Below are 26,942 nucleotides of genomic sequence, written 5' to 3'. Positions count from 1 at the left end.
TTTTTAAGTCAGTTTATTTACTTACCTATTCATCCAGGGCACATGTCTAGCTATTCTAGCTGAGCAGCAAAGCTTGAAAACTCAGGCCATGGAGCAAATAAAAAGAACCCCAAATGTATTATTTAAAAAAAAATCTCATCATCTGGTAAGCATGTCCCCCTGTCTGCTGAGGACCTGGCTGGTGTTTTTGGACTGACTGGTTGGCAGGACTGCCATTTCCAACAGGCTCCAGCCTTCCCACAGGAGCAGTGATGTGTTTTATATATTTCAGTCTGCTCTTCGGTGTGCTGCTGTCTTTAAAATGGTTGAAAGTCCTGAGTACAGGGAGTAGATGTTCCTAAAAAATCCCTTTGTGTGGTGCTTTCTTTTCCACAGCTGTGATTCACTTACCATTATAAACAATGCAATAACTTCATTCTGATGGGCTGTTTTAATGTGCAATAAAATATAAATTTAGGCAGCATGTAAAAATAAGCTTTTCCTGCCATATGACAGAAACCACAACTGTCTGGCATGGACACATAAGCCAGAACCTGAAAGGAAGCAAAGCACAAAGCCAGACATGATCTTTGATCATATGTTGTTTAAAATTAACAGCACAGATCATAACCACACTTAAATAACACATCTGTCTGGGGGTTAGATAGTAACACACAATATGCTTTTTTAATTCATTATGCATTTGAATGTCTCCCAAGTAACAGGTGGTTTTCTGACAACTCAGTCTGCCAAAAAAGACTTGAGAAAGGTCTGGCTGATGGTTATCCTGGGAGGTGAGGTAGCCTGGGTTCCTGGATAGCAACAAGCCCTGGCTCTCTTAACACTTTTCCTTCTGGTTCTCCATCAGTTTCTGCCATCATTAATGCCATGGCTGTGTTATGGCCCTTGTAATAGGGCCTTTGCAGGGGAAGCTGCATCCTGAAGCAGGGCAGCAGATGTTTGGGGTCTATGCCCTGGGGCCAGGGACCCATGACACATGGGCAGTGCTGGTGGTGCCAGCCTGGCTGCTGAGCAGGTTCAAAGGATGGGACTGATCTGGCTGGACACATGGCTTTTCCGGGGACAGGTCCAAGCTAATGACCTTAGATATCCTTTATGGTCACCAGAGAGGAAATGGCACCTTTGAAGGGCGATTCATCCAGGGCCATAACAATCTCATAGGTGTCTGTGCCCACAGGATGCCTGCTTGTCCCCCCATCTTGGCAACATTTACACTGCAGGCAGGGGTTGGAGAGGTGAATCTCACCTGAGCTGCTCACACATATTCTGGGAGAGCTTAAGCCAGCCAGGCAGCCTTGACATGGCAATCTGCTGCCCTCTAAACCAGAGCACATCTGAAAAGTTTGGGTGGCATGCAGACAAGAGGCTGGGGTCTAACATGGCAGGCATGCCCTAGACCCCTGCCACCTGCTGCTCACAGAACCCTTTGAGGTGGAGGGAGGCTGTGACTCTGACAAGCTTGGTGTTCCACTGAACAGTGACCAGCACCCAATCCGAGACAGGGAGGTGTAAAACCTGATGCACCTTGCTTTTCCCCATTAAATAGTCTGCACAGATGATCCAGCTACAGCAAGAGGCAGGGAAAAGATTAACTGTACCTCATTGCATGTAACAGCAACCACCAGAGCTTATAAAATTAGCCACGTCATTTAAAAATCCAGCTGTGATGTTTGTAGTCCAACACATGTCTCACTGCACAATTTCTTGGGCCTTGAAACAGGTTTTCTGGTGCAGAGACCACTGGCTCTCCAGCTTGGGAGGGACAGGAACATGATGTGGCCCCACTTTTCTCCTCATTTTTTTGAATTCCCTCTGGGCAGACTTCAGGACATCTGCCTGTCCCTTTGGCAGTCTTTTGAGCTCAGGGTAAGGGGAAAAGTCCTGACCTCAGCTCTTGCATAGTGATGTGAACTCGGATCCAGCAGCAATGGATTTATGACCCTTCATATACTCCAGTTATAACAGTCATTCATTTTGAGCTGTTCCTTGTGTAAGCAGCTGCTCTGGGAGGTGGGGGAAGGAGAGACACAACTTCCTCCAGGGCTTGCTCATGGTAATTCCCATTTTTGGCCAAATAAACTCAGCAGAGGATGATGGAAAGCTTTCCCTTTTTCTGATAGCTCTTTGATCTTTATATCCTCAGGGCTGAGGGGAACAGCTTCCTTTGGGTGGTTGGCACAGGCCTGCCTTACTAGAGGTGCTTGGTTAGGTCTCCTCCAGATTCACCAGACCAGGGAACCTGAGCTTTGTAGCCTGGGAACAGAGCAGAAGGTGGTCACCTTAGCTGCTTTCCCAAATGTAATGACATGTTACCCCTCAGGGTCCTCCTGGGTCACTTGTCACATGCAGTTCAGGTTTGAGGTATGCCCAAAACAGATTTCCAGATCAGTGACTGCCACTGCTGAGAGGAAGTTCGTTAAAACAAACTTCTCAAACACTCTTTTTATGGTTAAGTAGAGTCCATGTAGGCACATGTGTGGTCTGATTTGAAATGTGCGATCTGTGGTATGATTGGATCCCATCCACCCTATTAGTTACAAGGAGGCCTTGAGAGTTCCTGACACTGAGTAGGCTGCAGATGAGCTCTGGGCTCGGGGAGTTGACAAGCCTGTGTCCTGCTCTCTTTTCTGTGTGAATTCCTCCTGATTTTCGCACATTCATCACACAGATCTGCTTTGCCCAGCACCCGGGTAGGGATAAGCACTGTGAATACTTAGCACAGCACAGCTAGTAGGGATCCTAGGCTATGCTGCACTGTAAATAGCAATGATTCCAGACCCTGAAGACAAGGTGTTTGGGCCTTTGGCTTAGGCTTTTTGCCTGCGGAGCGAAGAGAGTTCTGCAGATCCTCTGATGCATACACTTACAGACAGGAGTGGGGTGCAGTCATGAGCACTCCCTAATCTCAAACGTCACTTTTTGTGCTGCTTGCAAATGTTCCTAGAGGACTTTCTAGGAACCGCACCTGTGCGAAGTGCACTCACACAAAGCGCCAGCGCTCGCACACGAAACCGGTGGGGGCTGCCCGGGTCAGCTCCCTATACTGGTGCCGGGCAGCACCCTTGCCTCTCCTCTCCCCTGCACCTTCTGGGCAAAGGAAGGAGGGATTTCCCCGAGGTCTAAGGCCCGCAGCCGCAGAAGGAAGTCGCTCCCCAGAGCTTGCTGAAGAGATGATCCACCTCGCCAGGGCACGAGAGGGCACGAGAGGGCACGTTCATTTAGAAACCCTGTTGCAGGAAGGTGAAGAGCCATCTGAACAGCGAACCCGGCTTGTACGGGTGCCGGAAAAACAGGGTCTTCTGTCAGACTGGTGGAAACCCGAGCATTGCCCGGCGTGTTTGCGAGCGGTGTGTGGCACACGCGTGGCAGGGGGCTGGCAGCTTCCACGGAGGCGAACAGCCCCCCAGGGCAGGGGCTCCCCGGGGCCGCTGATGCCCACCAGTGCGGTGTGGCGGTGCGTCAGCAGAGCGCAGCTGTCAGCCGTCCTCCGGGGGGACAGGGCTGCGTGTTTACATGAGCGATCATATGGTAACCTCTTCTAGCTTGTGGGCAACTTGCAGGGTTACCTCATCTGCAGTGGAATTACCTCATCAGTGTGAAATGCAGCACGATGGAGGCAGGAGCGACACAGGCTGCTCTGGTGCATGGCTCCCTCAGCAGCGGGCTGCGGAGGAGCGACCGCTCCTGAAATCTGTTAGTTTTACAATTATCTCGATTCACGGAATCCCTCATAAATCAACTGAGATTGCTTTGCAGTATGAGAGGGTGTCCATGCGTCACCCATCGGATTCCTGCGCAAGAAGTTGGCTGTGCTGACCCCAACTTCACTCTTGGCTATTCCCAACTGCCATATGAAGTCCCGGCAGGAGTGCAGGGAACCGCAACCAGGATGCTACTCTTTCTCCACCACAGATTAAGACTAGGAGAGCAGAGCTTTCTGCATCCTTGGGCTGAACCTTGTTTCTTGACCCAAATTGTCCAGCTTCACCTCTTTTAAAGCAAACCAACCAACTACACATGCATAAATAAAAAAATGCATGGGATGCCTAGGAATTTATAATAAATTATCAGTGCCATAGGCAGAGGAGTTTATTAGCCCCTGTCAAGCTATTCACAATGTAGAGGACATACTGACCTAGAATGATCTCTTCCTTCCAATCAGCATTTACACTGTAACAGGAGGAGAGCCAGTATCTGTGCATTGGTGAGGTTAACCCTTTGGTCTACTCTTGCAGATATTTACTCTAGGATTTTGTGTATGATTCCAACTCTAACAAGCCATTTTTATTTCTAATCCACCCTTAATCGAGGAAGCTGTGAGCTGGAGGTCACCACTTCTGTGAACAAACATATTTTAAATTCCTTACAGCATGTGTGTATGCACATATATATTTCTGTGTGTGTGTGTATTTTTGTTTTCTCCTAGGCTATTTATTATGTCCAGTTGGACACATTGTATGAACACAGCTGTTCTGATTTAGCATGGGGTAGGATATTAAAGGGAAGATTAAGATTAACATTTTGCTTTATTTTATTTCTCAAAGCTTGATCTGCATAGCCAGTGCTTGTGTATGTATGTGTGTGTGCGAGTGCAGAATAACAGCTGTAAGCAGCATTTGCACATGGTGTCTCTAGGCAGTAGGTAAGGCACATCTGGAGTTTACAGCATCCTGGAGATAGTTGCTCAAATCCCAGGAGTGTGGGTTGGATTGGGAATGGGGGGCTGGTATCCATGGTGAGGCTTCCTATCTCACAGCGCCAGGTGTGTGTGTGTGTGTAGTTAGATCCTGGAAAGGCCATCCTCAGGAGGGAAAGAAAGAAACCAGGAGAGAGGTAATTAGGAATTACCTTGCACAACTGGACCAGATTGTTAGGGATGGGTATGGGACGGACAGTGCTCGGAGCAGGTGATATGTGTGGAAGTTTCACACAGCGTGCCAGTAGTCATGCTCTTTTTCTTCTCTTTTTTTTTCTTTTCTTTTTCTTTTTTCTTTTTTTCTTTTTCATTTTTTTTGTTTCTCCTCCCCACTCCCTTCTCCCCTCCCCTCCCTTGCCTTTTCCCCTCCCCTCCCTTCTCTCCTCCCCTCCCTTCTCTCCTCCCCTCCCTTCTCCCCTCCCCTCCCTTCTCCCCTCCCCTTCCTTGCCTTTTCCCCTCCCCTCCCGTCCCCTCTCTTCTTCTTCTCTCCCTTCCCCTCTCCTTCCCCTTCCCTCCCCTTTCCCTCCCCTGCTCTCCCCTTCCCTTTTTCTTTTCCTTTTCTCTCTCTCCTCTTTCTTTTCCTTTTCTCTCTTTCCTCCCTTTCTCTCTCTCTCTGTGTTATCAGGAAGGGAAAGGGGCAGGAGAGTGGAAAACAGACCTTCTGAAATAATTCCAGGAGGCTCTGTTTGACAGCATCAGTGCTAGTTGTTCTCTACACTGAAATAAGATCCATATAAGATCAGTAGAGATTTGTGTGTGGGGAAGTGTTCCCTTTTATTTCTTTGTCAACTCAAGGTGGCAGAGCTACTAAAAAACACATGCTCTGAAAGCTACTAGTTATTAAAAGAAACTCCGCCTGCTCTGTGTGCATCTCATCCATTTTCAAACATAGACCTACAGCATGGCTGAACTCAGATCTATGCTATTTGAGCCCTGCACATCGAAGAACATGGCTGTTTTACTTCTGGAAGTTTGGAGCCTACCAAATCCTGCACCAGCTTCCCAGCATCCCACAGACCAAGAGCAGCATGGTGCTGCCTTAAGCTCCCAGCAAAAATTGGGTGAATATGGCTCATAATCCAAGCTTAAGTAGATTTAGGGGGTGAAGAGGCAATCGTCCTTCTGTTCAGTGTTTCACAGTGTTGTTTGGAAAGAAATCTGATGCATGATTGTATTAAACCTTCCCTCCACTCCAAGCCCTAAATCATACTGGAAAACAACATGTCTGTGTGGGGTGCTGAGCACTGGCTTTTGTGAAGCACTGGGGACCATATAAGATCAAAATCTGATACAGGATCAGAGCAGGAAAGGCTTCCCTTAACTAAGCTTACTATTTAAGTAATGTTCACTAGTGGCTATCTCTTCAGCTTTGCCACTGACTTCCAGGCAAGCAGAGTTACTGCTCCCTGTGCTGGGGTGGGCTTAAGCTTTCTTTTTGTGGGAAGAATTTTGAACTCGAGGAATTAGTAGAGGAAGCTGCAATTCTCTTGTGCAGGTGAAATTAGAGAAAGATATGACTCATTGGTGGGACAAATTAAGCCTGCCAGCTGGGCTTCATTCAGCTGAAAAATATGCCCCTGTGGCTGCAGAGAAACCAACCAGAACTAACCAGAGGGGTGCAAATCTTCCAGTCAAACTGCAAATTGGGAACACAAAGCAAATCATTCAGGTAGAAGGCATGCAAAATGCAATTGGTTCTCTTGCGCTTCACCTTGAATGGATTAAATCTGGCACTCAATGCACGAACCCACAAGCGCTTGAACGGTAGTAAGCTGGCATAAGGCTGGCTATAATTAGAAGTGATATCTGCTCAGAATTAAAGTGCCAAATGTGCCTTCAGGTGTATTCTTTCTCCATCTTGCTTTTTAGTTCAGGCCTGACACATTTGGGATTCTTGCCACAGGAACTGTACCAAATGACTCACTCACAGTGGTAGCCGTGTGCTGAGGACTGCATCCCACGGAATCAGTGGGCTAGGAGTTCAACATGAAAGGAAAACCTCAGGAGACTGACATATGGTAACTTGGTTCGAAAAAAGCTCCTTCAAACCTGAAAATTTGTCTACATTTTTGTCTTCTTTCTGCCATTTCCACAGTTGTGGCTTTTCTTGACTGGTTTCTACCTTATTTCATCTTCTCTGTGCTCTCATTCCTCTGTTTCCTTTAGTCTCAGTGTACTTGGACAGTCCCCATTCTCAGATTCCTCCTATTAACAGCAGGCACCACAAGCTCTCTGTTTATCCTTGACTCCCTGACAGCATGAGAGGTTTTATAGCCCCTCTGGAGGCTCAGCTGTAAAGACTGGAATGCTCTCTGCTAATTTCCTACTCATTCTTTCTTGGTTGCTGGTGTAATAAGGGACAGATCTGCAAAACCACTTAGAGGTTGGAGGGGTGAGCTCTGTAGAGCTTGTCTTCTAAGTCTTCTGGTGGAGTTCACAGCCCAACAGCAGCAGCTGGGCAGCCATCAACAGGATGAGAAGGAGAGGTATTCGGGCTCACCTGATAGAGCAAGTGTAGAAGGGAGAATAATACCTCCTGCCCCAAGGAGAGGCTTATTTTTCATTATGCAGAAACCTCCAAGGGTGATTGGTATTGGTTGTACTCTGATTTTGTACAAAGTGGCTGGTGCTGTCTGCCCTCAGACCAGGGTCTTAAAAAATGTTCTTGGATTCAGGTACTATCAACAAAATCCATCCAAGGTAATGTTTGTTCTGCGATCCAAGTTAGCCAATCTGATTTTAAAGTGTTAGACAAATTAAAATGTGGTTTCTTGCATTTTGTAAGTCCAGGCATCTTTTAACACCTGTTGGATTAAAAAAATAAAAATAATTTTTTGGGGTTTGTAGCATTTTGTGCTGTTGTGCTTGGCATGTCAGGAACAGGAAGGAAGACCTCCTCTTCTCTCAATTCCCCCCAGATTAGACTGATAATATGTATTGAATGATGTTGCTTAAATCAATGCAAATTGATTGAGGGCCTCAGAGCATCTGGAAGATAAAAGGAGAAGAGAAACCAACTTCCTGAAGGGATATTCATGGCCATTTTTACACCACTGCACAAGTTCTGCCCAAAAGCAAAACCTTGCAGGTCATTTTGAGAGAATGACATGCTTTGGATTGAAACTGAGAGCCCGTGTAAGATAGGTAATGATGCTCCCTGAGTACTGTTATCCCTCTTATTTCTTTTAACTCCTATAACTGCTAATAAATTATGTTAACCATTGGATTATGGGCAGCAAGGATTCTTAAAGAAAAAAAATTGGTTGTCTTAATGAGGAAGTGGGAAGGGGAAAAAAGAAGGGAGGGATTTTAATAAAGAAAACAAACATCATCAGGACACTGGGCAATTTATTTTTTCATCCAGATTGTGTACAAAACCAGGAAACCTGAAAAGCCAAGCTGCTGCTGCTGCTGAATTTCTGTCCATCTCCTCCATCCTGCTCAGAGTCAGAGGCAGCTCTCATAGCTGTCTTTGTGATAAAGCTTACAAGCAAATTGGACAGGGTGTCAGGCTTGCTATGAAATATGACAAATTAACAGCTGAGGCTGCTACTGCCCTGGTAACAGACACTTCATTTAGAAGTTATCATGTTACTGGATGCTTTCTGTAATCTGTGATGATACTGATTGTGATAAATTGCAAGATTCAGGTAAAAATTTCAGCCCATTCCTGAAGCTGAATATTAAAGGAGGAAATGGTTGTCAATACTGTGCCACTTAACTTCAGGCCCCAAATGAGAAAAGATCTCACAATAACAATAAAATTCTCAGTCACTGAGCGATGTAATTAAATTAAGCTAATTACATTACAATTAGCAAATCTTTAATTTATTTTTAATGCACTGATTAAACTTTATGTGGTAACCATAAAGCTTTCTGAATAGTAATCCTGTTGGGTAAGCATTGACACCAACCCTGGGTCATTGCTTGATGCTAGAGTATTTCCCGAAGTAATAAATAATTGCATTTTATATCTAGCTGGGAAAGGTTTCATACAAATATTTCAGGCACAAATTTATTCATTTCCTTCCCTTTACTTTGATGGCTGATAATGAGAAAATGAATGTTCCACATTCCAGTCCACTCCTTGGTCCTGTATGTCCCATGGATTATATGCATGTTCACTGGATTTGTTTATTTGTTTGTTTGTTTTTTAAAGCTGGCAGTTGTCTCAAAGGACCCAAAGAAGTCCTTATCAAGTGGTTTATCAGAGATTCCTCCTTATTTCAGTAGGACACCCTCTGAGAAAAGGTTGGAGAATGTACCTCCTTGTAAACTCTGCATCCTACGTGTAGCATCATCTCACACCAGACAAAAGAGGGCAAATTAGTCATGACAAATGTAAATAGAAGGAAATTAGGAACCTGAGAGTTAAGTTCCCTGAAAACTATGTTCAGATCCTGTCTGGTCTTACAGGCACTGAGACTGTGCAAGTCCTTCAATCTTTGCTAATAAAGTTCCCAAGGCATCTAATGGCATTTCGGAGCATGCCTAACTAGTGCTTCTGCCTTGACTGGGCTGTACAGTGGGGCACTTATCTGACATTTAAGTCAGATTAGAAACCATGAACTCTGTGTTCTTCCACTTATCTTGTGGCAGGGCTCAGTCTCACAAGGACGCTTTGAATCTGCCTGCTGTGCTTTTCCAAATCTGGTCCTTTGGCCATTAGGCCAAATATTTTTCCTTCTTATCATGTTTTGTCTATTCTATCCAACAAATACATATCTATATATCTATATATCTACAGAGTGACTGACAGATCTCCACAGAGAGAAGCGAATCTCATCAGGCAGAAAAGGGGACAAAATACTTTGGGTGGCATTATTCAATTGTTGTAAAATATGGAGGATTTCAGTCACTTGGGTTCTTTTTCTGATCACCCTCTGTGACACTGCTCAGTTCTGCAGGAAAGAGGTATCTTTCCAAAAGAGGCATCTTTCTGAAAGAGACATTCAAAGTGAAAAAATAGAGTAAAATAACTAAGATCTGGAGAGGACAGGAATTTTAATTGTATTCCTATCCCACATCCATTTCCTAGAGGTGGGCTATGACGACTTCTTGCTCTGTGATGCTTTTAAAATGCAGGCATGGAGCTCTGTTGATCAGGGCCAAATGCTGCTATCTCAAAAAGCCCATGCCCCAGCTGTGCATTTCCCCTGTCTGCTGGAGGAGGTGAGGGTGAAGGGGGGTACAGAAACAATCACATTCCCAACCCTGCCTGTTGTGAACAGTGGATTCCTGGCCAAACGGGAGCCGGGCATTATGCTGGGAGGGTGACACCTCATCCCTGGGGAGAAGACTGGGCTTTTTGCCCTGTGTCAGCATTACTGATGTAAAGCACCTACCCAGCTCCTGGGATGTGAGCTATTATCTCTGCAGGGCTCTCTACTTCTTGGAGTAGATGTATCTGTTTCCCTGCTGTCACCTCCAGGCTCTCTCATATGGCAAGCACCAAGGCCCACACAGAGACACGTGTTGTAGCTCGTTTTTTTGGATCTGATCCTTGATGCTTAGGGACCAGATGTAATTTGTTCATGCACCTTGAGCTCTGCAGGTGACTCAGAAGCGTGGGACTGGCCTCTACCTACGTTCAGCATCAGTGAGAGGCAGCCATTCCCTGCAGACAAATTGACGTGTCACTGCCACACTAAATACACTGAAAGGAAATGGCTGAGCTGGAGGAGCTGAAAACAGAGCATACTTAAAACTGTGAACATTTGGGGCCAATTATTGTGCTGAAAATTTTGCAAAATTGCTCTGTCAGCACTGAATAACTATTAAAAAATTAATTGGAAAATGCGTTATTTTGCATCTTACGAGTAAATAAGAGCAATGTCTCATCACTGTGTATGGAGTGACCTGCAGCCCTTGTTTTGTTTGTATGAGACCTTGAGCAACTGCTGTGTTTATTTTTTTCTTGATAATCTCTCTAAAAACATGGAAAAAGAAAGCACAGACTGTGTCTTTTTTTTTTTTTTAATTGAAATAATTCATGTTACTCCTCTGTGGAATGAATTTCCCAACCACAATACCGCACGTTGAGTGTATCTGGAAAGGATGCTGCCTTGTTCGATGAACTGAATTGTGCACACAGTTGGAGGCTCTGACAGTGCCAGCATCGGTGAATGCAAGTTGCATAAAAAAGAGGCAGCATCATTCATGACACTAATGAACAGTCCTTCCTCGTCCATCAGAGAAATCTTTCCCAGGGATAACGATTCTCCCAGCATTTTCTTAGCCATAAAAGAAGAGATTGTGTTGGGTCTTTGGTTCTGTATGAAACTATCAGGAGGATTCTTAGGCTGGGAACAGAAATCAATGTTTCTGTGATACTGTATTGGCTAAATACTTAGACAAGAGAAAAAAGATTTTGTTCTGACTGCACAGTGAACTTCTTGTTTTGCTTTGCTGCTACAAGATTGTGAAAATAGTGTGAAATTTAAGGAGACATATTTGATTCCAAGGAAATCTGCCATCAAGTTCTAGTCGTTTATTGCAACACAATCTACCTGGGTCACTCTTATAATCCTACAGCTTTAAGTAACTGTAACTTCATTGATTTCAGTAGAATCTCAGGAGTAAAAGGGGAAAATTGGTGTGACACAACAGTGATTCATCTTTAATGTATTTCCTTGTTCTTCTCCAGGTATTTATTATCCTTTAAGAGACATCCACTTTAAATCTTTCTTATTACTTGAAAAAAGGTCTCCTAAGATATGAACAAAACCAACAGCAGAAGAGTCTCTGGGGATCTATTCTACAAAATGACAGTTAGACAAGATCTAAACTAGGGACTTGATTGGAACCACAGTTAAAGGCATTATCCTTTCTTTAATTATTGAAATGAAAGCTAATAAACTACAGAATCAGTTTTGTCAGAAAAGTAGGATTTGTCTTGCATAGCTTTATTAGAATTGTTGAATAAATATGGCCTGTACCTACTTATTCATCAGCATATGTTACAACACCCCTAGGAAGTTCTATCAGTGCAAACCTACTACTGTAAACCAGATCTCAACCCACAATTCCAGATATTTTTTCTTTTAATTTGCCCCTTAAATATTTTGACCCTTGCTCCCTGCTCTGTGCATGTATTTCTGTGCAAACCCAAGTAATATTTAATAGGCTTCTCCATACACTGTATAATGCTCTGATTTTCCAATACTTTATGAATGGCTCCAGTGGTGTGTAGCTAGATCCCGATCCATATTCTTCTGTGGGTGATCATACCAGTTGTAATGGCTTGTGTGTTTAAGTTTTAAATGCATGTGCAGTGCCTTTTGGGGAAAGAAACTGACACAGATAGCTAGGTCTTGGAGATTGTGCTGGGGCTTGTGATAGCAAATGTGATGATTTGGATTATAGCTGAAAAAGAGTTTGAAGCTTGCCTTTTAGTTAGAGAGGAAAAATCAGATCTTATTCCATTGACCACATGTAGTTATGCATCATCTCACCTTCTCCCCTTCCCCAACACATGCTAGTATCTGATAAAATTGCATCTATACTTTATCCATCTGCCAGAGATGGATTTAAACTAAAAAAAAAAAATAGAATCTATGTTGTGACTTAATGGTCTGATATGAGCCATTTAAAGAAGTATATTTTAGGACTGACTGTGATTAGGTTACAGGCCACTTTTCTTTAAAGCAAATTTGTTACATATTGTGCATTAGTATCAGGCATGAGGCTTTTGTCACTGGAGGAAATCACTTTAAAGAACCAGAGCAAATCTCTCTCATTGGTGAAGTATCTGTAATTCCAGATCTCCCTCGCATGACTGATTTCGTCAGAAGCAAAGCTTTTGTGATCCATGCATTAGCAATAACCAACTACAGCTACAGTAATTAAACAGTTTAAGTCTACCATCCTATATGGATCCACTTTGATTGCTTGCTTTCTTGCTGTTCTAGTTACTGGACTCTAGAAATTAACACTTTGGTAGATGCAGGAAAGGCCAGTTTCCTCCCATTCCTGATGTAAAATGAACCTCATTAGAAGTCAAAACATTAATTGGTATTGAGTTCGTATTAATATAGTCATGATATTTATACTTCAATCACTACAAATTGCAAAGTGCAATGCCAGTTCAAGCAGTTACTATCTTGTGCAATTTTGTTAGGAAGTTTTTATTAGTTCATTTGGTTTAACAGAATTAGAGAGCTTCTTTGAGAAAAAAAGTATGAAGTGTCTTATGGTGGGTAACACACACTGGTAGACTAGTTGGTTGTTCCAAATTGTGCCTTCATTGTCTGACCAATAAAGGCAATGGCTACTTCTGTAAGAATATGGACTTATGACATGGGACATTTCTGTTGAAGCCAGTCCTCAAAACTTTGTGTGACTGATCTGTTGTTTGAGAAGTCAAACTGAAAATTATTCTTACACCTCTACAGGTCTGATAAATTTGCAGATCATCTTCACTCCTAGAAGAGAAATGAAGTGTTCAGTCTCTAATATGTTTGTTTACAAAAGACAAGTCTTTTCTTTCTGAGTTGCTCACAGGAATGTCAAAGCTTAAAAAACTTTTTTTTTCTTTGTTCCCAAGCCCTGAGTTTTTCACCTGGGAAACCCTTCTAGGTCAAAGCTCCTCCTCTGAGACCATATGACCTTTAAAGGTGGGCTTGAACCTTTTTTATGCAACTGCTCTGCAATACAAATGAACCTCAAAGCTTTAGCAATCAGACAAAGAAGAGGTCTTTAACCCACACAGTCTCTGTAAGGGGGGTCATTTATGCTCAAATGACCTCTAATGGGCAAGTGATGAGTACTGTTCAGCACAACAATATTAATGGGCAGGCAAGAGCACAGAGGAAGGGGCAAGATGGATGTTTGCATGTTTCCCTACCTAACAAAACAAAAAAGGGTGGGGAAACTTACCTACTCCTTTCCCAAAGGACAGCCAACAGCATCTGAGTACTTAAAAATGTTATTTTTATCAATTTATTTCAATAAAATGAAAAGATTTCTAAATTCACATTTAATTAGATAAGTTTAGATTTATTTGGCTTGTATAGCCCAGCTGATATGAAGGTAAGAAGTAGAAAATTTACTTTCTTTCCAGTGATCTGATGTCCATTTCCATGGAAACAGAAATGGAAGCAGGAACCAAACATAAGCAGTCACAGCCCTGGTTAATTGCCCATGGCTGCTTTCTGTTTCCACCTCTGTAGTGCTGAACTCTATGTTTTCTACTGACCCCTTTACTAGAAAGCAGTTGTGTCTGAGAGGGGACCAGTGAGGGGAGACCTGGCACAGGAAGGTGGAGAGGGGAAAGATCTGAGCGGCAAATGCAGGCTCTACAGGCTCACCAGTGGAAAAATCTCCTTTAGAGTTTGTTTTACTTCACTGGAAAAAAATTAAGGAGTAACATCAGTGAAACTAATCTAAATTAAGTTATTGCTATAAGATTGGTAATATAACAACTCTTAATGATGACCACTGTAAATCTGGAGTTGCTCCATGGAAGTCAATGACAGTCTAACAGGAATTAAGAACAGACTCTGGCCTCTAATGAGAAATGCAAAAAAAGAGAATAAAAAAAAATTAACAGAGAGTGTGTTTCTGTGGTTGCTGAGGCAGTGACAAAAGTGGTATAAGAAGTCACATTTTCTTGACTATGATATGTCTACCATGCAACAGTCATCTAGAGGGAGGCCACCATATTCAATGATAAAATAAAAATTGAGTATGAGAAACAAACCACCAGCAAATATATTTCCAGGCTGCAAAACTGTTTTATTTGTTCATTAAAGCGACTGAACACCTCTGCACTCTCAAATTTTGTCTAAAACCAGGAGAAGAAAATAAAATTAAAACCAATACTCCCTGTTCTTGTAGTTTCCAAAACCAGATCCTCCAACAGGAAGAAATGATCCCCAGAGGTACAGCTTCATGGAAACCCAACCAGATTTTAGGCCTTTTGAGGTTTACTCATCTCTTGGAATCATGCTGGCATCTGTCCTGTAACAGCTGATATAGAACAGCTTGTTCTAACCTAACAGATATAAACTAACAAAAGACTGCTGTTTGGAAGAGTTTAAAAAGGCTTGTGATAAAAAAGGTTTACTGGGTTTTCTTCTCAAATGTTTTGTGGACAAAATACTGAAAATAATCCAGCATATCTTTCAATATGGAAAATAAAAGGGAAACAGGAAGGGAAAAAAATGTGTTATAAGGTACTTAAGCTTTGAGACAAGGTAGGCTCAAAGCACAGCAGTTTCTTCTCCCAGTCTCACATCCCACCAATACTCAGTGACAGTCTGCAACACCTCATGAGGATCCTTGTGCTGCTCTTCCTTTCTGCAATGCCCTTCTGAGAAGACACCACCTTCCTTTGCATGTTAAACTTTGGTTTGCTAACTAGCAGGAGGTGACAATGGATTTGCCCATCAAAACTGCAGTCAAGCACTGCAATGAGCTTCACAGTGAAGTCGTGGAGTCACCTTCCCTGGAAGTGTTCAAGAAATGACTGGTCGTGGCACTTAGTGCTGTGTTTTAGTTGACATGGTGTTTGGTCAAAAGTTAGACTTGATGATCTTGAAGGTCTTTTCCAACTTTTATGATTCCTTGATTCCATGAAAATATCACGTATCAAAAGAACAACTGTCAAAGGAATACAAGCTTTTACAAAAACTATTCCATCAGGATGTACTGCAGTATTGAAATGCACTTGGATTTCCTTCCTCAAATAAATCATCCCCTCCATTTTAACACTGCCTGGGATATCATGGAAAGGGAGTGCTGATTTTAAGCTGGGCAATTTGTTCATAGCTTTTGGAAGAGCCTCCCCGATTGTCTAAATGTATATTCCTTGATAGATTGAGTGAGAATTGTTTCAGGTGTGTAGAGTCAAAAGATCAGGTGTAAGTGGTGAGGGATGTCTGACTGCAGCTGGAGTGTGGACAGGCCAGATGGCTGTCGAGGAAGGAGGTGGAAACCTGGGGAATTCTAATGATGAGAAGCTCTGGGCTGCAGAAAAGCTAAGGTTTCTGGGAGATTTAGCAATAAGCCTCCATGCAGCCTGCGCAGGGCATTCTCACACATACAACTGCATTTTAAGGTATGGCATAGCCTTACAATCTGTGACTCATGCATGAATTTAAAAGTTGGGGCAAAAATGTCCACTCCAAAGTGGTGCACATATTTTACAATCACACTGAGTAGAGTCTGACTGAGGAAGTGTAAAGAACACTGGTTTTGCTGTTCCATTGTTTCCCAAATCTCCAGCTTCAAATGATACATTAGCTCTGACTAAAAGTCTGTATTTATAGACAGGAAAAACATATTGAAAGGCACAGATCTCTGTGAACCTGCAACCTCAGTCTCCATTTTCTTGTACCTTCTGTTACCCTACTAACTTGGTGGTGGTTTACCATCCTTTTGCACAAATGTAAAAGATAGTGTAAGAAAAGGAAAGTCAGGCTGAGTGTGCAAATAACTTAGTTCTGTGCTAAACTTTGTAGCAGAGAAATATCAGTTACATATGGTTTACTGTAGATTTTGATTACCCACATACTAGAGGTGACCCTCACTCTGACATGCTCTTATGTTGATAACTATACAAATTCCAAGATTTTTACTAAAAAAAGAAAAAAGTAGGACTACCAAACATTAGAGCTTTCCATGGGAAATTGTATGTAGCATCTGGTACCTGATGAGGAAAGCCCAGCAATGTATATAATCTGATTTTCTGTGAATGACACACAGACAAAAAAAAATCCAGATGTGTGGAGGTTGCAAAGTTTAAACCTTGTATTTCTTGTGAGTAGGAAGATACAACCTAGAGACTTACTTGACTTTGTACATACTCATCAGATATTTGAGTCCTAAAATACCTTCTCTTTTAGTGGCCAAGCAGTTAAGATGTTATTGAACTTTAGACTGTAATACTCAAACAAGAAGTAAGAGGCCATGTTGAATGTGTCTGGGTTTTTTTCACTTTTTCACAGTAGGTGCTTCTGCTTTTCTCTATCATATTAAAGGACAGGAAGATTTCCAGAGCAGCACAGCTCCCAAAACAGAAGAGTGACTTGATTTCAAACTGAAGAGCAGGTAGCTGCCAATACAAGAGACTGCAGGTTAATTGGGTATCCTGACCCAGGCAAAACTCAAAAGAGAGAGCAGTACAATTCTTTCATTTTGTACATGAAAAATTACTGTTTGTGTTGCACAGAGTTCAGTTTAATCAGCCCTGTGAGCCACTATTGTAACATGAAGTGGATCACCTCTTCCCAGGAAGGAGGAGGAGAACTACAGAGGAGACCCAGGAGAACTAAAAGATGGTAACTTTAAAAAAAAAAGCCAAGTTAGTGATTTTGAAAGGCACCAGATTAGCAGCACAGGAAATGGCCTCCTTTATTTAATCATACCTAAGTGCTTTGAGATAGATTCTTATTCCTTTTATCTTGATGAGTAGCACATCTTCATGATGGGCACACAGCATCTGCTGGGGCAGCTGTGCAGGAGAGATAGGGGTCAAGTAAAGTAAACCATGCAGGCCTGTCAGCAGCAGGAAGCGGATAAGCGCAGCGTTGTTCCTCTGCCACTGTTTCCCCTATCTACACATCTCGAGGTCAGCCTAGGGAAAAAAGCTGCAAAGGGAAAAAGGTGTTTTAAATGGTGTGCTGTAGCAGATTTACAGATGAAGAGCTAAAATAAACTGAGACTTAGTGCTAACTAAACACTTTGAGATGGACACTGATGGTCTTCCTTTGGACTAGGCAGTTTCAGAGGACTGTGAAAAACAGATATATGGGGTGCCATAAACATGGCCCATGCTGTACCCTATCCACCTGCTATCTTCATGGCAGTCTTGTGGACAGTTGCTATGAGCGAGTGCCTAGCTGATAATCTCAGCATTCAGCCATGCCCAGAGATGTGCCTGCAGACTTGTAGTTTGAAGATATGGTGCGGAGTCAAGCTGGCACTCAAAAGCACTCAGTAGGATCACTGGGATCTGCAGACAGAGCCTGCAAATTTGGGCATACTTCTGGTAGAGTTAGATGGTACTGGCACATTCTAAGGTAGGTTATTAGCATTTGATCTTGTATCAAATTCCACTGTTAATTCAGAGAGAAGAGCTCAGAAGGGGTGCCTGAATGACGGTCAGTGTGGTGTGACCACTGTGACACCTAGACTAAAAGAAACTTAGATGGGTGTTAGACAGCAGGGAATTACCTGCCTTCTTCAACCCCTTGAAGCTAAATTCAGGAACAGTGCACATTTCTTTGTTCCACTGGAGTAAAGTTGTTTTTCATTAGTAGAGTGGTTTTGGTTACTGTTTCATTTTTTTTTCCCACAGCTGAGTGAGCATAAGAAAGGAGGGAATAACGCTGGGTGGTAATAAGTGAGCTGGAGTCCTAGGATTGCTTTACAATGTCAGATACCTAGAAACACATTTTTATGTTGAGGAAATATTCAATGTCAATTCTTTATCTCCCATGAATGGTTAATGATTCTTACCTACACATTTTCTTCAAAGGATCTTGCTAATGGGTTTGCTTTTGGCAGAAGCTGCTCTTCATTTGGAAATACACCCATTTGCTCCTTCTCTCTTTCCACCTTGCCTTGTCAGTCTCCTTGTGAACTGCCTCCGGCCCCTGTTCCTAGAGCAGGTCAGAACTTGTCCCTTTCACCTCTCCTCACAACTCTCCTCCCCCGAGAAGCTCTAGGAGCAACTGTAAGGATGCTGTTGCGTTTCAGGTCTGTAGAAGAATGGATTTCACTTATGGTGTCTATATCCAAGTGTGAATTTTTCAAAACAGCAGCAGCTCTGGGATGTCATAAATTAAGGGTAGGTGTGTTTGTGGCTCTTGCTTAGTTTCCTTGGCCTCAATGGCTACTGATGGCATTAAAACAAAAACTAGACATTGTCCCATCTGCTTTTTGTACTGAGTGCCAGATTTGTCAATTCTTGACTGAGAGACAAGAAAAAAGAAAGGGCAGAGTAGATTGGAGACAGGTCAAAAATTGTATGCTCTAAATCCTGGTATTTGGCCCCCTCATAAACAAAAATATCTTTATAAAATTCCCAGCAGTGGCAGGTTCCCATCCAAGAATGTATGGCATTCAGATCATATAAATATGCACATCTCTCTGTATCCTTTTAGCTATCACTAATTCTTTCTCAGCCTATGGGGCTAATGACTAACTCCCAATCAGTAAAATCTTAGTTCCTTGTTGGCAGATTTCCTTTGCTATAAGTGCTTCTCTTCCTGTGGGTATCAAAATTATTCCAACACCCCATCATTAGATCTCATGCCAGTCTAATATATGTGAATTTGACTTATAGATTTAGTCTGCAACTTCTTTAGCTCTGAGTCAAGTCAGCTGTTTCCCAGATAAGACATTGGATAGACAGGAAACTCTCGGTGCTGTATCTTGTTGTAGAACTGGCTTGGTGGCCTGAACATAAAAATACATGGGAAAGCTTCTCCTTGATAAGGACTTTAATCACAACGGCATCACTAACATTTTGCCACTATTTTTAACCACTTTTGTAGTCATAGAACTTTGGCCCAGGAACTATGTTATGAAATTACATACACATTTCTTGGAGTGGGGAGATACAGAAGTGGCCTGAATCTCAAACCTCAGGAGGCTGACTCTTCACAGAGTCGAGATGGATTTATATTGAGAGACCATGCCCATGAAGATTTCAAAGTCAGATCTGGATGATACCCACCTGGAGAATCCAAGTGGTCCTTCATCTCCAGGAGCCTGAAAAAGACGCAGCACCCTTCTGAGGAGTCAGTCCATAAGTAGTAAATACAGACTTGTATATGAAGGCAACAGTGGGAAGACTCCAGTACAGATTTTCTTGCCTTCAAGAATTAGAGCTTCTGCTCCAAGGAGGCATAGGTCCAAGATTGTTATTGGATTTGTTTTCGTCTTCTGAGCCATGTATTGTGCCTTTCCAGTAGCTCCCCCTGAATCTCAGGGTAATTTGAAAGATCAAAAAGAGACAAAGACATGATCATTCTCCAGCTCTGTACTGGCCAAGATAGTTTTGGCTGACAGACCTAGTACAGATGGTCATCAGCCTCTGATCCAGCTCCTGGACTGCCTGGACGTGATCTCACAGCCCTGCAGCCAGATACTCTGTCCAGACCTAGAGTCACTGCACCTGACGACACTGCTGTTGCTTGGCTGTGTAGCACTTAGAGACATGGATCCCTACATCTGTAGGGATCCTGACACACATGGGAGGAAATATATTTGTCCAAATGGAGAAAGTTTTCTTTATAGACAGTCCAAACTGACTGATCTGACCTTGTTATCAAAGGTATTTTTCTGTATTTGAAACAAATTCTCTTTGTTCACTTTGGTTTGAACCAATTTGCACATTCCACCTGCTTATTTAATTATTCTTTGTCTTTTCTGAGTGCTCTTGCCCAGTAGCCAGAGATAAACTGTTGGCTTTGCATCCAGAATAAATGTTCCCAAGACTTCTAAAATATCTCTTAAAATGTTTCTTATATCACTTGTTTGTTACCTCACTTTGAAGTCCATCTTTCTAGCATCTATCCTCTAAACTACAAGGCTGATCTCAACTCTCTCTTCTAAGCCTTTTCTGTAAACTCTATTATGTAAACTATTCCTTTAAAGTCAGATGTTACACTGGGAGAAAAGACCCATGTGAAAAAATGACAGCATCACACTACTGTCAACTGACTGGTATCATTCTTTCTTCCCAGACTAACTCCACTTTGCCTACTTGAGAAATGAACCTAAATCCAGGGTTTGGCCAGAAAACTACAGATTACCACTCCCAAACATATTTTTTGTGTCTTCTGTCTGTGTTCTTTGATTGAAGCTGAAGCAGAACCTGGTTATTTTGGTGCTCTGTCCAACATTTTTATGACTTGTGTGTTATTTCCTATTTTAGTAAGGTTGGGCACCTTTAGGAGCCTCCTGAAATTGTGTCTGATTTCTGCAGATTGTATGCTGGGAACACTCACAAATCTGGAATTTCCAGCTCATTCAGCTAGAATGGCTGCATTTGCCTAGTGCTTACAGAAGACCTGCAACAGCTTCTGAGAATATTTCTTTATTTTTACTTAGCTGTATTTAAAGAGACTCAGGCCTTACGGCAGAATAGAAACTACACTGCATTGTAAAACATTTAGAATTGTGAATCAGCTTAGCCTCTGTTTGCACTTCTGCTGTTTTGATTTCTGTAGAGCTACAGCAGAATCAACCCAGTCAGAGGTTTTGGCCCTGACTAAGGCTTCAGAGTGACACTCTGTTCTTACACTGCTGTTTCACAGGAAAAGACAATTTCAATTCCTTCACTTTGGTTTATGTTTGCAACTTTCTTGCTCTTTATTCTGCAAAATTTGGCTTAATGTATTGAGCATGAAATCACCAAACAGGATTCTCAACTTCAGCTGATCCTTTTGTAAAAACAGTTTCTGCTTTGGTTTAATTGATCGTAGTTGCTGAATAGCTAGTTTGGGTTTCCAGCCGTGCTCTGTCAGCTACTACTCAAGGTGAACTTCATGAAGGGTATGAGGTTTTTTCTGGCAATGGGACGCACTTTGCTCAGTATAAATGAAACCTTTTTGTTCACCAATAGGATTTCCATTGAATCATTTTCCCATTGAATACTAAAAAATATTGGAATAGGTGAAATTTGGAAATGGAGTGGGTGATTCCTTTCATTTTTTGCGAATGAGCCATTACTCAGCCAGTGTAATTTGTCAATGCTCCTGAACAGTAGCAGCAGTCAGTTAAGATTGGCCTCGCTGCAGTGTTTAAATAGTATGTGATAGAACTGCCTATGCTGCAGCAGGGACATTGGAAATCTCTAGAACCCTGTTTCCAAAGTGGGAACCCCACCACATCCACTGACCAGGGCTGGGCTGTCAACTGAGCTCCCATTCATGAATAAAAATGGCAGAATCTCACAAAGAGAGAAGTAGGGAGGAGATATGGGTGATTTTATTGAACGTTACGACATGTAAGTGCCAGAATACCAAAGAGCTTATTACAGCACACAAAATCCCCTCTGCTAGCAACTCCATTTGCACTCCAACACTATTCCATTGCAGGACCTATAAAGCAGATTGCTAACAAAAAGGTTATTCAGAAGGTTTCTTTCAAGAAGCCCAAAGGTAACAAGTATCCACTGAGCAGATGTCATGAGACTGAGCTGCACTCTGGAAAACTGCCGCAATATTTAAAAATAATGCTTTCTTATTAACCTAAGTACAATACTAAAAGTCTTTTAAAATAAAACTTTCCAGATGGCACCTGAATCAAAGATGCTAATAGGATGAATGCCAGTAAGCTCACTAATACTGAAAATGCACTTTAAGGAACAACTACAACTGATTGTACTGGCACAAACAAATCTAAAACTAATTTATGTATCCCTGCAGCTGCATCTCCAGCCAAAGCAGAGGCAGGAGTCAGGACCAATTCACAACTGACTAATGTGGCCTCATTCATTGCAGATTTCTAGCATTTAAGTGTAATTAAGATTTATTGTTTGCTAACTCACAGGTCAGAACAAGCACTGCAATATGGAGAACTTTTTGTTGACTAGTAAAATGCCTGGTAGGAGGAATCATCAAACCTTCCAAGCAGAACATGACAGAAATAAATAACAGAGTTACTCTCATTTCATCTGACTGTTGTGATCTCAGCAGGATCAGGAAGGGCTGGATATAATAGTAGGCTAGAGAAACCAAATGCACAGGGTGGTATAGAGTACAAATAGCTGAGTGCACAGTAGCAGAGGATATTGTAGGCACACTTTAAATGCTGGTTGGTCTTTCCCAAGTCAGATTTACCTATCACTATCAGTTCTACACCCTTGCTTTTATGTCTCTTGAAGCCTTATAGGGGAATGCAGGAGGCAATGTAGGGCTCCCTTCATCTCTTGCTAGCATGATCAGGTAAATAGAGAAAGTGATCCACCACAGGTTCCTGTCCTAGAAAGCAGATGAGAAAGGGATAAGATACTGCTACAGTTTGGCTGCAAAGGCGATAAAGTCATGCAGGAGGATGTGAGTTAGACAATCACTGGTCTGTAGCTTGTATCATCAGCAGGTTTAATTCATTCATTGCCACCAAGTTGGCAAAACTATACGCTAGCTGATGACTGAGACCTAAACACAGTTGGGACCAGAATCCTCTTAAGGGATGGTGAATCTTTTCTTCAGGTTTTGCATGGGACTTTTATTAGTACACATAGCATAAGGTGAAGCTCAAAGTCTTGTTGATGAGGAATAGCCACAGAATATGAAAAATCACATTCTCATTCTTAGAAAAATACTTTATGTTTATGTGCTCATTACAACTAAGAATTTCCAAGCACTATTTTGCATTTATAATTTAAACTTCCTTACACACCTGAGAGTTACCCTTATATCACAGTCACTCCTTGACAGAGAGTAAATGGAGGCAAAGGAGATACTGGACTGGATTCCTTTTTTTATATGCATCTTAAATATTTGTTATAACCTGTGCAAAGAGGAGACAAATGTTATCTTGTGTCTTTTCAGACTGCCTAGTGCCTGGGTGGAGATGTAATGAAGGAGGTTTGGTTCAAGGAATGAAGCTGGTTTGTCTCAGGCATCACAGGAACAGCAGAATAAAGCTGCAAGCAAAGTTTAGCTTTCCTTTGCTTCTGTTGCCAAGCCTGATTACAAGGGTAAGACTGACTTGAATCATTTGTAGTCATTTACATCCCTGCCAAGAAAACTACCAAATCAGGGTCTGTACAACTCCATTCTTTTAATCCTACTCTTTCTTTCACCTCAAGTCTGTTCATAAGCTGAGTCCAAACTGTTGTGGAGGGACACAGGATAGGGATAAGGAAAGCTGTGCAGATCCACTTAATTTACCCAGCAGTGCAGATACTGTAAATAAAACTGGCTGTCATAGATTCTGGCACCAAAGGATGGAGCAGGAACGTATCTGAATGTAATCACTTTCAGTAACTTCAGCAAATAATGAAGGGCTGACTAATACCAGGAGCCTCTCCTACAGCTCATTTACTGTGTGTAAGCTAGTTCTGAGACATGCTCGGCAGACAAGAATGCACATCAAATGTTCTGATCTATGGAAGAACATTTTTCCCAATATTTTTTCAAAGATTTTTTTCCCTCAACTTTGTAATGTGACTCTGAAGACAGTCATGCCATATTTTTAAAGGAGAGACTTCGTGTGTGTTTTTTAAGACCTTTTTTGAAGGGGGATGAAGGGTTGCATATTTTTTAACTCCAAAATCCAGATGTTCTTTAACACAGAAAAATAGAATAACATACATTAATAGCTTGGAAAACAATGGCAATATTTAATTAACCTTTAGAAATGCCTAATCTGTGAATCTGCACGTGTCAGCTCATCTTTAGAACAGAGTGACTGTGTGTGCCTTTGCCAAAATCAACATGCTTGTTCGGTGGATTTCTTCCATTGGGGATTCACATGAGGAACAAAAAAAGATAAAAAAAGAAAGAGAAAATAAATTTTTTTTTCAGTTGTTTGACTTGAAGCATTCATGTGATCCAGATGACCTCGTCAGGGCTGATGTAGCCTGGTGTGCCACAGATCCAAGATCTGCATGCTCAAGGCTTGGCTCTTAGCCCTTAGTCATTGGACCAGACAGTCTGTAGGTCTTGTGGGACCATTAAAAGCTTCAGCTTAGCAATGGGGCTGTTACCTCTTCATCACTGACTTTTTCTACCCCCCTCCTCTTTCTCCCCCTTTAGCTTAGCTGCTATCAGTGCTTGCCTTCATCAGATCTTTTACCTGCCAAATTCACTCTTTTTTGAATATTTTAAGTAGAAATACAGAGCACAGGAGACAAAAAGAGTCACTGAACATTTGGCTCCTTTCAGAGCCCCCCATTTCCCATTTGAAAGGAGTCCCATGCTAAAGTGGGATGGGCTACATCCCTCCTCCAGCTGGCTCCAGGGCTGCAAGGTGCAGGCAGCTCGAAGAGTTTCTCAGCATGCAAGAGAGGTATCTGAGGCATAAGGCTCGTGGTGCATATGGGAGGAGTGGCAAGTACACCAGAAGGTGAAGAGATGGCTGGAAGCAACACTAATGCCCCTCCATCTGGAAAGATGAGTGCTGTTTAGTACGTCTGGAAAGCATTATTTCTGCAAATAGCTCAACCTCTTTCAGCTTAGAGGCAGGGATCCCAGCCTGCTGCCAAGCTTAGATCTCCCTGATGGCAATGTGGTAGGGGAGATGGTGAACAAGTGTACTAATGGCATAAAGCAGGAAAAAACAGCATCCAGTGCATCAGCTTAAGCTACATCAGGCATCTGCCCTTCTCCCAGAAGGCTGCCTGCAACTTCAAATTGCATTAAGACACACTTGTGTTTTATATCATGGGATCAACCCCTATGATAAAAGTTTAATTGGGTGGGTGTGAAGAAGAATTTAGAAGTCACTTAACTGATTGTTCCCAGTGATTTAGTTTCATGGGAGAGATATAGGAAAGGATCAGCTCTAATCTACTAGTGTCCCTGAATTTTTGTTTAAATTGCAGCTCTGCAAAGATCTAGCTTTACGTGATGCTTGTCTGAAAACACTGAGGTGTGCTATTTCATGTTGTTTCAGAACAAATGCTTGCAAGCTTGATTAAATTCAGAGACCAGAGAGGATCTCTCAGCAAACCTCATCAGGCCTTTGGCCTTGTAGCAAAATCAAGATCAGTTTTTAGGACTTGTCTCTAAAAATTTTTGAATGGATAGAGATCCAGATCAAGTTCCAATAAAACACATTAAGTCAACAAGTCAACAACCTACACATTTGTCAGGAATGTACTTCTCACGTGAATCTCAAGCAAGACAATTTCCAAACTCCTTATCAGTGTATTGCCTGTTTTCTAATGATATATATTCATGATCAATGTGGGATGCTGTGCCTGGTAATGAAGAAGTTGTAATGCAGCTGATGTGTGAGGGTCCTGTGTGTATTCTCATGGGTCACTGTTGACCAGCCATCTGATATGTGCCAAGTTTGGATGAGACACATGGTGTGCCAAGACCAAGGAGGATTTCTGGAAAACGTTGCTTTGGTTTATTTACAACAGATTTTCACCTTGATAAATGTTGGTGATTTTTTTCCCTCATGAAATTCAATAAATGTTCTTATTTGAAACCATAAGTTCAAAATGTATTTTAAAACTCTCTTGCATAGGACTCCAGACCTTGAAATACATTTTTGGAAAAGCAGGCTATTCTCAGACTTTAAAATAAAGGCACAAACCCCACATTTTAGGCAGTTCCAGGAGAATTTTGTCACAGTTATAACGGGTTTGTATATCTTTTCACAGACTTGTGGATGTTTGCCTCAAATATTTCTTTATGGTGCTTCTCTCCACATCTGTCTTCTGTTCAGAATGTCAGCCTGTTCTGAAATATTTGTTGAATTTTGTGCAACTTGAAGGACTCCCTGTAGCTTATATGCTTAAGTGTATGGAAGACTTCGCAGGTCAGAGCTGACATTTGTTTCCTTTTTAGAGGCTTCAAAATTACTTCAAAAATTGCCTGTGGTGATTTAAGATTACTGCATAAGCAAACTTGTGAATTCACTTATATAATAATTCTTAACGGAAGAAATCAAAATGCAAGGAATCAATTTATAGCAATAGCAACAACAAAATCTTAGTAAGCAAATGTTTCACAGTTTTCACCAATATTGTATCAAAACTATTTGCTTGTCATGTTTTCTTGGTGAAAGAGTAAAGATGTCCATATGGATTTGGATTTTTTCCTCCAGATTTTTTTTTTTTTCACTATGCAAAGTAAGAAAATTGACAGCATTCTGGTAAAACACGATAGAAAATATCCAATAATAAAGAAAAATGACTGATGCATTTTGTGACGAATTGTTTTTGAATAAAATGGTTCTTTTCAAGTGAAAAGGCATGTTGTGCAAAAAATTCAATTAGTTCTAGTTTCAAGATCCCTATGGGCCATATCCTGAATAGTTATTGAGACAAAGCTCCCATTGAAGTCATTGGGCATACTTCCTTGATTAAAGCCTTCAGGACTAGGTCAACTGGGAGTTTTGCCTGAGTAAGCACTTCAGGATTTGAGTGTAAACACACTCATTGGGGAATAAATGGGTTAATACAGCAGCCTAATACATTCTCTGCATTTGTAAGCTCTCCTTTATATAAGGGACGTGGATCCCTCTTCACCCTCATGTGGATGGCAGACATTATATTTTCCAGAAATGCACTGTGCTGGTGCCATTTACTTCATGTCATCGATGTACTGTG

The 26,942-nt window shown here is 41.9% G+C and overlaps 1 long non-coding RNA gene across 2 annotated transcripts in view; it reads left to right on the top strand.

Annotated features, from left to right (window-relative positions):
• The window catches only part of LOC139670950 (uncharacterized), a 43,620-nt gene extending 17,083 nt beyond the window's left edge, over positions 1–26,537 (top strand). For both annotated transcript variants that reach the window (XR_011697614.1, XR_011697613.1), the window contains exons 2-3: positions 23,206–23,354; positions 25,274–26,537. This is a non-coding gene — a long non-coding RNA (uncharacterized lncRNA). The remainder of the gene's footprint in view (positions 1–23,205; positions 23,355–25,273) is intronic.
• Positions 26,538–26,942: the final 405 nt, after the last annotated feature.

The sequence above is a fragment of the Pithys albifrons genome, chromosome 4, assembly GCF_047495875.1.
Source record: "Pithys albifrons albifrons isolate INPA30051 chromosome 4, PitAlb_v1, whole genome shotgun sequence".
Taxonomy (NCBI): Eukaryota; Metazoa; Chordata; class Aves; order Passeriformes; family Thamnophilidae; genus Pithys; species Pithys albifrons.
Note: the sequence above shows the minus strand (reverse complement) of the source record. Positions and strands in the feature narration are given on the sequence as shown.